Source organism: Dendronephthya gigantea, unplaced genomic scaffold (assembly GCF_004324835.1).
Source record: "Dendronephthya gigantea isolate DGI-Jeju-01 unplaced genomic scaffold, DenGig_1.0 000480F, whole genome shotgun sequence".
Lineage (NCBI taxonomy): Eukaryota > Metazoa > Cnidaria > Anthozoa > Malacalcyonacea > Nephtheidae > Dendronephthya > Dendronephthya gigantea.
In genome coordinates this window covers 35447-50157 of record NW_021163490.1, presented here as the reverse complement: position 1 = coordinate 50157, position 14711 = coordinate 35447, and positions in this window count along the sequence as shown.

The window sequence follows — 14711 nt, the reverse complement described above, 5'->3', positions numbered from 1 at the left end:
GTTTTCAGTCTACATACCTGTACCGTAAAATCCGTAAATGTTCACCATCTGATGCCTCTATATATGTTAGGCTGTGTTTAAACGACAAAATTCAGATGCAACCACATAACAAGCAAAACAAATTCCCATACTCACAGTTTGATGTACAGCGTAAAAAGAAAGCGAACAATTGGGATCCAAGCTATTCACAAAACAATCGAAGTTAAAAGTCAAGGTACCCAATGCGAACAAATACCACCAAGTTATGACAGAGCATCGGGAAAATGTAACACTACTCACAATTTGACTTATGACGAATTACTACAGCAATACCTTTGTAACACAGAGCACACCCTCGAATGGTTAAAAGATTAAAAGCTTATTTCATCATGCAGATACTGCCCAGTTTGTGATAAGGAAATGAAGTGGACAAAAACATATGATCGCTCTGACGGATACAAGTGGGAATGTAGAAAGCAAACAGCTAAAAAACGGCACAAAATTGAGCGCAGTGTAAGAGAAGAATCTTGGTTTGAAAAGAGCAACCTGACGATTCCAGAGATCATAAAGTTAACTTATTGGTGGTGTACTGATTTGACTGAAAATCAGATCAGCAAACAATTAAGGTTAGGATCAGCCACTATAGTCGATTGGTCTAACTTTTGTAGGGAGGTATGCGAAGTTACAATTTTGAAGAACAACCAACCGATAGGAGGACAGGACATTAGAGTGCAAATTGACGAGTCAAAAGTTGGGAAAAGAAAATACCATCGCGGCCATATCGTGGAAGGTCAGTGGGTATTTGGCGGGATTGAAGAGCATTCCAGAAACAGTTTTATGTTTGCTGTGGAAGATCGAAGTGAGAAAACCTTGATACCACTTATAAAAAGGTGGATTAAACCTGGATCGATCATCATATCCGATTGTTGGAAATCGTACACTAACATTGAGAAACACGGTTATTCACATTTAACGGTTAATCACTCGAAACAATTTGTTAACGACCAAGCTAGCTAACACACAACGTAATCCCAACGTTAGCAGAAGGTTGTGGGAATGTCAGGTCAGACCTAACTAAACCACGACATTCCCACGACGTTGTTTTCCCGTCGCGATATTACTATACGTGTTTAATAACGTTGTAGCGATGTAGAACTTGGACGTGTGACACAGGTATTTATTTAACGTTTGCGCAACGTCCTTTGTTAACATCGAGACGACGTCAAAGCAAAACGTATTCATAAACCTTCAAAAAATAACGTAGATACAACGTTGCCATTTTCGAATATATATACATATATATGGACAACCTTTACAGTCACTGCTGAAAAGGTTGTCCATCGTATATACCATTATATGTATGACGTGACTAATTGGTATGCATCAACACGCGTGTGTTTTGTCGGGTAGTTTGAGTGTTTACTCTGGTCCATAACAAAGTGCGCCCGTAACTGCAATAATACGGAAATCACTGCAATAGCCAAGTATCTGCCTCCTAGTAATGATTTTCAATGCATGATAACAACAATGGTTGATGGCATTAAATTGGGTTGTGGGTACTGATATACTGGTTGTTTAAGTTCGTGCAAAGTTTGCAGTTCAGTAATAGGGCATCTTCGTTCATGTACTGCACTATCGTCTTATAGCTGGCTGCATTATGTTATTCGTCGTCTGCCCATTGATTTGAATTGCTCTTGTGAAACAGATCGCCGTGTGACACAGTCACACAGTGATATTATGTGCACTTTGTTATGCACCAGAGTAAACACGCAAACTACCCGACAAAACACAGGCGTGTTGATGCATACCAATTAGTCACGTGATACATATAATGGTATTGTAATATAGGAAACATGATACACGTAATATGCACAATGAACAATGCACAATGGGTTATTGAAAAGGGATATCATGTAGCGATATAGCACAGTATGATTAAGCAGAAACAGTTAGTTGATACATGAGCACGGGAAGAGCACATATCAAGCACCGAAGCACGAATAAAGAGTTATGAAATATATGTGTGCGTTCTGTGAGTAATTGTAAAGAGCTGTCTCCCCAAACGACCCGACGATCCCGGACGTTAGAAAAGCCTAAAAGAAGCCACACAAAAAGGGTCGTTTTACATTGGTGGAGATTGCGGGCGGATGCGCCGATAATCTGGTGAAGCCTGAAGCAAACCGAGAGAAGTGGTCGGAATCGAAGCGCTGGCGATCCACTGACAAGACAACCAACCGCCGTGGCAAGTGGCGCACTCGACGCGGTCGACGCAAATTATTCTTTGGCAGAGGTACGACAATTTGCTCGTTTTTATTCGCGTGTTTGCTTGAAAAGACAAAGAACCACATGTCGTGTCAGTCCAAACTTTCTACCTCTCATATGTTTCCAATTTGTTGCTAAAACAGTGTTTATGTGTTGTATTTAAACGTTCATGTCGTGCGTTCATGTGTTTTGTTGTGTTTCGTATTGCGTCTAGTTGTAGACAAACCGATTGCGCTTTTTAAAACCGAAATTATAAAAATTTTTTCATTGTGTCTCATCCGGACCGACCCACCACTCGTAGTTACAGTCGTGTTGCTGTCGAGCTTGAGTTTAATTGTTCGTTGGGGAATTCGGTCAATCAGTCAGACATGACTTCGCCCGAGGTTGCGGAAAAGTTATCCGACTTGCTAACGGCCATTGAGAAATCGGTAAGGTCAACTGAGGCTAACCAGCGAACACTAACTGAAACAAACGACTTAGGCATTCGACATCACACCGACCTTGTCAAATTACAGCAGCAACAACAAGCCCAACTGGCAACCTTAATTTCGCAAAATTCCCTGCAAGTAGGATCAGCATTGCATCCGAAACCTTTTTGCGGGAGAACCACAGATGATATATTGTCATTTGTGAGCCACTTTGAGCGATTTTCAACGTTCTGTGGGTGGAACGATGAACAAAAGTTACGAGCAATACCGCTTTATCTCCAGGGCAATGCAAGTTCGTGGTACTCCAGTTTGCCCGAAATGTTTAAGTCGTACCAGGATCTAGTAAAAGCTCTAAAGGACCAATTTAGCAATCCTGCATCCGTCTGGCTTTGGCGACAGCAATTAGCCGCTCGAAAACAAGCCGACACAGAAGCTTTAGCTGATTATGCTTCCGACATAAGGCGCTTATGTAAACGCTTAGATCTAACCGACGGGGAAGCGATGCACCACTTCATCCAAGGTCTACACCCCAACTATAAAAGCCATGTAATTTTAGGACAGCCAAAAAGTTTAGCAGAAGCTGAAAACTTGGCCAATCTAAAGGAGGCTGTGTCGATCAACACTCCAAATGTTGCTCAGCAAAAACTGGAAGTACAACTCCAGTCAGTTGCGAAAAGCTTAGAAGCCCTACCCATTGCCCAGCAAAATACGACAACACCGAATGTGGCCGCATATAGCATGTACCCAAGGCAAACCACTCCTGGTCGACAGGATTATTTCAACAACATAGGCAACATGAATCATTACCAGCAACAACGCAGGCAACACGCATCAGACGTAGGTCTGCTATATAATGCAAATGACATAGCCAAACTAGTTCAGGATGAAGTACGGCGTCAAACACGGTTTTCAGCACACACAAATAGGCCATCAAATACAGGCGTACCTTCGTCACGCAACCGTCGCACTACAGATGGGATACCCATATGTAATAAATGCAACAAGGTGGGCCACATTGCGCGCAACTGTAGAAGTGCGGAGGAACAATTCCCTTCCATGCCACGCCGATTTCCCCCTAGGCAGCCGCCCAGTGTAAATTTACGCCCCGATGCACCGCCATTCGCCGCCCAACAAAGAGCCGGCAACCCATTTCGCCAGCAGGGGGGAAACTAATTGCGGCTTCTCTATACCGGGACGATAGGGAGGCGAAGTATTTAGAAAAGATTAATGAAATTAAATGTCTCGTAACGGATCACCATGATGATAATAACTTTTCTCGTGAAACTAATGATATTCCGGTTGCAACTTTAGTTAATTTGGGAATAGAAGAAAATAAACATGCCGAAACCCCAAGCCCCACAGTACATAAAAAAAAATAGGAACCATACACCCTGATCTTAGGGATATTGATTTTAGTTTATACGCAGACGAAACTGATAGTGTTTTATGCAAGGAAAATCTTCAAGCTAGCCAATCGATACTAGAGTGTGATACATTGACGAAAGGTAATGCCGAAAATTCGAAAGTGACCGAGTCACAATATGTAAATGTACCTCAACATGTTGATATTGATGTTAGACAATCATTTTTTTCTGAGCATCGTACCATAGATGTACCAGTTTGCGATGACCAAGTAGACTTATCCCCATATGAAGACAAAGGAAATGAAATACAAGATCGCGACATTAATTTTAATCCGGATCTGGAAGGACTAGTATTTTCCGTTTCTAACAGAAGTGACAATTATACTGACAAGCCTGTTCCTGAATTCCCTGTTGCATGCTCTATCGCCGTTCCTTTTGAGATACGTAATAATTGCATTGAAATAATTGCCCTCAGCGTTCCAACCCTTCATCGACCTTAGCCACACCGATCTTACAGGGGAACAACGAACTAAATTAAATCAACTATTGCATGAAAATCGTGACGTGTTTGCAGTTACCGACGATGAGTTAGGTCACACCTCCCTTGTCCTACACCACATCGACACAGGTAATGCTCAACCTATCCGGCAACAACCATACCGTGTTTCACCAACAGTGCGTAATTGTATTGATGAACATGTAGGGAAAATGCTCGATCAAGGCATAATACAACCTTCGGTTAGCCCTTGGGCTGCACCCGTGGTGCTCGTTAAGAAAAAAGACGGCAGTGAACGATTTTGTGTGGACTATCGCAAATTAAATAGCGTTACGCGACGGGATTCGCATCCAATTCCTCACGTCCAGGATACCCTAGACTGCCTGCACGGTACTTGTTACTTCTCTTGCATGGATCTTCGTTCGGGATATTGGCAAGTTGAAGTTGATGACGAGTCTAAACCGAAAACAGCTTTCGCTACTCATAGTGGTTTGTTCGAATTCCGGAAAATGCCGTTTGGTTTAGCAAATGCCCCCTCTACATTTCAACGTTTAATGCATGCGATTCTCCGTGGTCTTCATTATCAAATTTGCCTTGTGTATTTAGATGACATAATAATTTTTTCGCGAACATTTGAGGACCATCTGACCAATTTAAGCGATGTGTTTAGCAGACTTCGAAGGGCGAACGTTAGACTTAAACCCAGCAAGTGTTCTTTTGCGTGTTCTAGTGTGGAGTACCTTGGACACGTCGTGTCACGCGACGGCATTACACCTGATCCAAATAAGATTCGCGCTATTAAAGAGTTTCCCGTCCCACGTAGCACACGCGACGTGCGCAGCTTTTTGGGGTTAGCGAATTATTACAGGCGATTCATAAAGAATTTTGCAACAATAGCCTCACCGTTGAATCAACTTACCCATAAGAATGTTCGTTTTGATTGGACTGCCGCTTGTGATCACGCATTTCATGAATTAAAATCATCGCTTATTTCAGCACCTATTTTAGCCTATCCGGATTTTTCGTTACCTTTCGAATTACATACCGACGCATCTTCCACGGGCATTGGTTACGCTCTTTGCCAAACCCAAGCTGGTTTGAACCGTGCCATAGCATACGGTGGTCGTGACCTGAATGCTGCCGAGCGCAACTATAGTACCACCGAGCAAGAAGCGTTAGACATCGTTGAAGCCATCAAGAAATTCCGCAATTACCTTTACGATCGCAAGTTTACCATCTACACCGATCATCATGCCCTCCGTTAGCTAATGTCTATTAAAGATCCCAATGGTCGACTTGCGCGTTGGGCTTTGCTTATCCAACAATACGACTTCACGATTGTCTATAAAGCCGGCAAGCTCAACTCGGATGCTGATGCACTATCAAGGCGATCCTACGCTACGATTTCAACACTCAGTGCATACGACTTCGCCGGGGTGCCCATCGATCAGATTCGAAAACTCCAACACGATGACGCTGAACTCGCCGATCTTATTGCCTATCTCGAGACCAGCGAATTACCCACGAATCAAAACCGCGCGCGTTCCTTTCTATTACAAGGCGACAAATTTTACCTGGATGAAAACGGCTTACTCTTTCGTCTCTGGACGCCCGGAAAACGTAGAAGGCATGACATTTGCTCACAATTAGTCATTCCGGAGGCACTAAAACACGAAATTTTGATCTGGGCCCATGACGATATTACCGCTGGTCACCTTGGACCTCACAAGACATATGGGAAGATCTGTACACGATACTATTGGCGTAACATGTATCGGGATATCGAGCGATGGTGTAAGAGTTGTGTAGATTGTGCTATGAAGAAGTCACCTCGCAACCGGCACAAAGCCCCTGTCCTACCAATCCCCGTCGAAAACGCATTTGATCGCGTTGCCGTAGATTGTTTAGGACCTTTCCCTGTCTCTAATGCTGGAAATCGATATGTTGTCGTATTCACAGAGTATTTGACTCGGTGGCCTGAAGCTTTCGCAGTACCGAACATAGATGCTCATACCATCGCATCACTCCTGATCAACAACATTCTCGCGCGTCATGGTGCACCACGTACCCTCCTGTCAGACCGCGGCACTAATTTCCTTTCTGCTTTGGTCCGTGCGGTATGCGACCTCCTCAATACAAAGAAGGTAAACACGACAGCTTATCATCCCCAAACGGATGGCATTGTGGAACGTTTCAACCATACCCTTTGTCAATCAATTTCCATGTATGTAAGCCAGGACCAAAAAGATTGGGATTCACACATACCAGCAGTTCTGTTTGGTTACCGCGTTAGCCCTCACGATACAACCGGCGAGAGTCCGTTTTATCTACTGTATGGCCGCGAACCTAGACTCCCTGTCGATGTCAGTCTTCTCCCACCATGCAACAAGTCAAACTCCGTCAACGAACATCGGGCGCGTATTGTACAAACTTTGGAAGAAGCTCACGCCATAGCCCGCGAAAATATTCAACGCGCCCGGCAAAACATGAAAGAGGTCTATGATCGTTCGGCGCGTGAACCAAAGTTCATTATTGGTGATCGAGTCTGGGTATATACCCCGAAAACGAAAAAGGGTCTCTCACGAAAACTCATGCATCACTGGCATGGGCCATTTCGGATCGTAGAAAAGTGTTCGCCTGTCCATTTCAAACTAAGAACGTGCGACAATCGACTTGTCTCGGTAACTGTACACGCAAACCGCATGAAACCCTTCCATAATCCCGATCTCCGCCCACTGAACGCTCCTAGCAACGATGTGTCCGCCGAGCTTCCTATACCTGCGGATGAACTGCCTGAGGATAGTTTTGCCCAACCTAGTGCCATAGTACAACCCACTGCAATGCAAACTGTTTCGTCTGATACGTCAGCCGCGACTGACAATGTATACAAGATCGAGAAAATTGTAAGACAACGCACGCGTAAGGGTAAGAAACAATATCTGGTAAAATGGGAAGGGTATAGCCCAAAACATAACTCTTGGGTAGACGAACATGACATTTTACATACCGATACGAACGAAACAGACTCGCTGAATGATGGATAACTCAATATGCTCTAGTATGTCGGTTGACTGCATGTTCATGCGATTTCGGCGAAAACTTCATTTCTCATGATGCTGTTTGCCGTTTTCCCCAGCGAATGATTAAGTTCAATAGATCAACTCCTTCCCTCTGGGCACGTTATAATTGGGTTTTGAAGCACGATGGGGTCAGTCTTGTTTGTACTTTGTACCTAATGTCCTACATGCACACACAATACATAAATAGGCTTTTCTATGTGATGTACATGCATGTTATTTATGTTGATTGTTTCTGTATGTTTTGTTGTTGTCCGTTCCATGACACGACTAAGTTCTTCTTTGGTTCATGTCAAAATTCGAGTGCCATTGCGAATATTTGAGTAGTTGCCTGTCCTTGCCACAAAAGACATTTGGTGAACGAAAAAGCCTTCGCAAGAGACGATGACGTCATCCCGAAAGACATGCAGCTGCCTGAGAGATCAACCCATGAACAGAACAGTGACTGATGTTACACATGAGTACAACTACCTGGACTTAAAAAGAAATCTACGTCACACCCGTGGGAACAAACTGACTCTAATAATTAATGTTAAGAGAAAAACAATCGTTATATTCATTTAGTTTACCATGAAAACCAAGAGGTTTTTCACCTAAAGGAGGGAGATATGTAATATAGGAAACATGATACACGTAATATGCACAATGAACAATGCACAATGGGTTATTGAAAAGGGATATCATGTAGCGATATAGCACAGTATGATTAAGCAGAAAACAGTTAGTTGATACATGAGCACGGGAAGAGCACATATCAAGCACCGAAGCACGAATAAAGAGTTATGAAATATATGTGTGCGTTCTGTGAGTAATTGTAAAGAGCTGTCTCCCAAACGACCCGACGATTCCGGACGTTAGAAGAGCCTAAAAGAAGCCACACAAAAAGGGTCGTTTTACAGTATATACGATGGACAACCTTTTCAGCAGTGACTGTATATATATATATATATATATATATATATATATATATATATAATATATTTATTATATATATATTATATATAATATATATATTATATATATATATATATATATATATATATATATATATATATATATATATATATATATATATATATATATATCATAGTGACACGTGATATCTGTTTGAACTTTGAACGCGTGTTCGTCTTTGATCGTCTCTTCCCGCTGTAAAATTTTTACTGTTTGAAGCGTGTTCCGTCGTTCTGTCTTAGCTATTGCTGGAGTCATACATATTATTTACAGAAGATTTTGTTAAGGATATTGTCGCTTGATTTTAAAGTAAGTATAATTATGTTGCCTATATACAGAGAATACTAGATTTATAAGACTTATAAATATTTATACCAAGACGATCATATACGTTTATAGCTCTCACTAATTATCATATATTTAATATTGCGAAAGTATAGCGATTTTAGAGGTTCTATCAAAGAACGTTTGTGTAGGATATAAGCCCAAAAGCACGGGATTATATTCTTACTAGCTAGTAATTTAATGTGTATGAAAATATTTACATATATTGCGAGGAAAGATTTTTAGGCATGTTAATATTTGCATTCAAGATGGCCGCCATATGGTGGTTTTCATCATCCTTTATAAACAGTTATCGTTTCATTAAACGGCTTTATATAGAATAATTAAATCATAGTTTAAACTTTAATTGAAGATAAAAGAGATATTACACCTTTCCAAAAATACGGATGGGCATGTTTTAAGAAGGATTGAAATCGGTTGAGTTCAATCCATCAATAATTGCCAGTTTGGTCTGATTCAATCAAGTATAAATAATTTATGTTACTCTAGTACATTAGATAAGGTGTAAATTGTCTCTCTTTTATCTTTTTATATGTTTAATAATTGAAGAGCTTATTCAAAAAAAGTAAATTGATCATCCACTGTTAAAGTCATACAGTCATACATGATATAGTCATAAATGTATCATGTACAGTATGTAAGAAATAATGTTTGCCGTGCTCAAATTTGCTTATTTTAAGTTATTTACCTCTAAAATGCTCCACTTAAATCTTTTTCATTAATTATCAAATTGCTTTTTAAGGTAATTGAAAAAATACAGTATGTGTAAAAGCATGAGAGTTGACACACATTCTACAATTTCCCGGCAAGCAGGAGCAGGCCCTTTATATATATGGGCCTACATGTACATAGGCCTACATGTAGTATGGCACTGTGATACCTGTGTGCACTTAAAGTTTGAACTTGATATTTAAAGTTCAATGTTTGTGCAACACAACCCATTTGCCCAGCTGTGACCACAAATTTATGGTATAGATTTTGGAGTTTGCAGGTTTTGATAATTAATCAATCTTGTTAAAACTGAAACAAATTTTTGTTGCACCATAATATATAGATCCTTCATAAGAATGCACCATAATAGATCCTACAGCATGACTACATCATATACTTGGCATTTTTTTATTCTGAATACTGTAACATTAATATTGAATAGTTGTATGACTATAATATATTTTAAAATATTGGTATTTGATTCAAGTAATTACTGGTGAATAATATATTTAAGAAATAAGTTTTAAGTTTGTCAGCAGTTTTGTTGCACCCACAAACTGTGTTGAATTTTCATGGGGTGTAGTTGACATAGTCATTTTAATTAAACAGGGAATATAGAGAAATACATTCAAAGAGAAGTGGAATCATGAGTAATTGTCACACAGAAGTCGATTTTGCAATTAGAACTGCTCAATATTTTATGTTATATTCATATTGTATATTTTGCATGTATACCTACATTTATGATAGACTTAATTAACTTTCATATTTCTAAATATCACTGCAAAGTTTCAACTGCAGGTAGTTTCTCAAACCAAAAAAAAGCAATGAGTGATTATATCCTGTTGTTTATTGCAGCTTCATAAAAGAAAGCAAACCGAGCTCAGTATAGGAAGAAGTGGACTGCGTCAGCTCGTAGTTTAAAACGTACTGGTGCTCCTATTCCAGTTGAAGTTGATGATACTGAATTATTTGAACTACCTTTTGATTCAGCACCCCCGAACCATGACACTGGAACTGTGTCAGATGATCATGACCTCCAGCCTGTTAAACGTATCTGCACCTCTGTTGAGGAAAATCACTTAAGCAATCATGATAGGTTAAATTTGGATGAGACTTGGCATGATAACTCTATTTCTTCATCAGATTCTGAGAATGATAATTTGTTAGATGATTCGCTTGCTGAAGGCTTAACCAATTGGGCTAATAGGAACGCGTTCCAAATTATTTTCAACAATTCCAAACTACCAAATCCATAAAAAAAATCCTTGATTTTGCAGAATTTGACTAATTTTTCTGCACAGTTTAACCCATAATACAAAATAGGTATAATTTTCCTTTAATTTCAGAAGAAAAAGCGGTTTTTGAGGTAAATTTGAAAAAATATTTTCTTGCAATTTTGCAGAATGGAAAATTCACTGTTTAATTTAGTAGTAGTTTAGTAGATTTTTGCAAACTGTATATATTTCCAACTTTAAATCAATGAATATATGAAAATTTAGAGAAAAGATTAATTTTCCCTTTTCTAAACTTATATTTTCCTCAAAACGGAAAACTATGTTTAAAAAGAACAGCAAAAATAAAATGGTTAAATTATTACAAAAAACAACTGAATTTCAGATACCCATTTACTTGCATACACATACTTGCACAGGCGCAATTATAAAACAATTGGAAAAATGATTACAAAATGTGACTTCGAATTTCGGACACCCATTTTGTCCTCAATAAAGTAAATAATCATGGCAAAATGATGCCAAAAATGGACTCCGAATTTCAGACACCCAATTTGCTAATGCAATGGGACATTTATAACAAAATGGCAGAATGATTATCAAAATGGACTCCGAATTTCGGACACTCATTTTGTTTGCAATAAAGTAAATAATTATGAAAAATAGCAAAATGATGACAAAAATGGACTCCGAATTTCAGACACCCAATTTGCTAATGCAATGGGACATTTATAACAAAATGGCAGAATGATTATCGAAATGGACTCCGAATTTCGGACACCCATTTTGTTTGCAATAAAGTAAATAGTTATGAAAAAATGGCAAAATGATGACAAAAATGGACTCCGAATTTCAGACACACATTTTGTTTACAATAAGGCAATTGTATGAAAAGGGCAGAATGGTTGCCAAAATGGACTCCGAATTTTGGACACCTATTTGTTTGCAACAAAGTAAATAATTATAACAAAAGGCAACATGATTAATACAAAAAGGAACCCTAAATTTCAGGCATTTACATCTTGTTCCAAATGGAATCATATAGTAATAGGAAATTGATTAGTAATAGGAGAGTCAACAAATCTTAAACAACTATTTTATATTGGAATAATTAAAAAAAAAAGACTACCTAAAAACCTCAACAATTTGCAGAAGTGTGTTTCCATAAAGCAGCGCCATAGTAATTGTTAATATTTATTGTATAATTATGACAAATTCAGTAGTGCACAATGTATAAAACTTACATCACAGCATTCAGTACACCACTTGCTCTTTTGCTCCACAGTCCACGCACATAAAGAATAAAATCCCTGCCTACCTAAACTACAACACTGATATTACATGATAAACACACAACAGACAGGGTCGGATTGAAACAAATTTATAGTAAAAATTGCAACTAAATATATCCACATCAGTTCATCAGATCTAATAATTAGATCAGATCTAATTATCAGAGATCCAGGCCACAAAATAAATATGTGTTTGAATTGTGTTTTGTGTATTTTAAAACATGTATGGCGAAGAAGGCAAACAAAGTTTTACAAATAAAGGTTTTTTTTAAAATATTACTGAATGTTTCTTGGTTTCGCCAACTCGAAGCTTAGAAGGTTGTCCTATACTGAAATTATCAAGATCTGATAGGTGAATCAGTACAGCCATATGCATCAAATACCGGTAAGTGAGCACGAGTCTTCTGCATATAAAATAACATTTATTGATTTATAAGATCATAGGGCAGCCCAAAAAAGCGTGTTGATGACAATAAATAAACCGAGTAAATACTGTATACGCAAGTGTTGCAACACTATATTTTGTTTAGGTTATAAATCGAGTCATGGCAATATCTAATGCTCATTGATACACAGTAACAATACTCCTTATGCATTAGGACATCAAATGCTTCATAAATACCAGAATTTCCTGCAAGAATTATAATAACACATATTGCAATTCTCTCAGGGAATGCTGCTCTTAGTGTTCATACAGAAATAATTGACATCCTATTAAGTCCATATAGGTCTATTAGTTTTTGAAGCCTGAAGGCAAGGTGTTTACAAGCCCATATCCACTGAGCAGAAGGCAAAGTAGATATGAGCTGTGGCGACTAATAATTTTAGTGTAAATTCTGTATTGAGAATGGTTAAATATACAAATGTTTCTCACAAATACATTTTGGTACTTCATAAGGTTCTCATATAAAAAATATTGGTGCACAGTATAGTTCCTTTTCCCTCTAATGGTTAGGCTTTTTTTTTGTGATCTCTGTACCATTTTTTAATAAATTTTCTGGTGTTTTCCAGCAAATGATTTTTGTCATCAAGTTCGAACGCACATATTATAATAGCCGCTTTGGGAATGGTATCCACCCATGGTGTTGGCCCATCTTTACTATTCACAATGTGGGGTTCCCAAGCAGTGCTATAACTTCCCTTCCAGTATTGTAAACCCAATGACTGGCCTTTTTTTGTAGTTGGATATATTTACTGCAACAAACACATCAGGTTTCAAAGCAGCTAAGTAATTATCATCCATATTTATGCCCCGGGAAGCTGGAGCTTGATATGAGCCAGTATATATCTAGGAAAATAAATGTAAAATATAGAAATTTGTATATTTGCTATGCCAACTGCATAAGATTAGGGTTCCATTGATCAGCATGCTTATACTAAAGGAGTTGCCATTTCAGTGCTAAAACTTTTATGTTGTTATAAAGCTTATTAGTTAATGCTTCACAAATGTATCAATCCAATCCCATTAAAATATTTTTGTTTACCTCTTCTAGTTGTTCTAGCTCCTTCTCTCTCAAAGCAGATAGCTGTGCTGGTATTTCAGCTGTCTCAACAGGTTCAGCATTTGGTCTTCTAACATGATTTTTCAGTGAAAATATTGGAAACGTATTATCAATTGTAGCATCATTGTTGCCTGTGTGTCTGGAAAATGATTCCCACCATTCTTGTGCTGTTGAGGGCAATACAGAAAACCATTTTTGCATGTCAACTGCAAGCTTAGGTAAGTCTGCCTTTGCAAATCTGCTGGTATTTGGACTGGCAGGTCCATAGGAGTTGACTATTATAAAATGAAATAAAACAATAACTTATAGTGCCTTGAAGCAATTTTGAGTACTTTGTGATAGTTGTGGTACTTTGGGAGAAATTTTAGAATACGGTACCTTTAATAAAGAAATAGGACCCATCCATTCATCATCACTCCACTTTCTGTAATACATTACGGCTTTGTTTTTTTATTCTCACAAATTTAAAGCAGTGTGGCTTGACATGATTGTGTAAGTCCTCACTGTGACCATCCAACCACTTCTTGATATCATAAATGCATGATAAACACTCAGATTCTGGGTATGGCTTGTTACAGCATTCTTTAAATGCTTTTCTTATATCTAAAAAAAAGAAAAGAAAATATTCAGAAAAAAACAATTAATGGCTTATTAATATTTATCTGTTGGCTGATTGCTTCTTTTATTGGTGCAAAAAATCAATGTATGCACTGTAAGCTGATGATTCACAAACAAAAAGCAAGCACATGCAAAGCCCGAATTCAATAGTTTTTTAATTTAACCATGATAACATTCACTAAATGTCAGATACTATGACAAAAAGTTGAACTTTGAAACAATGCTTAAAAACAATGATCTTAAATTACTCAAATATAAAAGAATTTTTTACATTGTAAACGGCAATTTTGGTAATCAATCAATTTTGGTAATCAGCTTATCTCTGTTATTTTGTCACACTGTATTCAGCAGAATAGAACAAAATCTAATTGTATGGTAATCGTTTGTGTACAGTATCAGACAGAGGGTGCATGGTCAAATCCATGTTGAACATATACAGTGTATATGC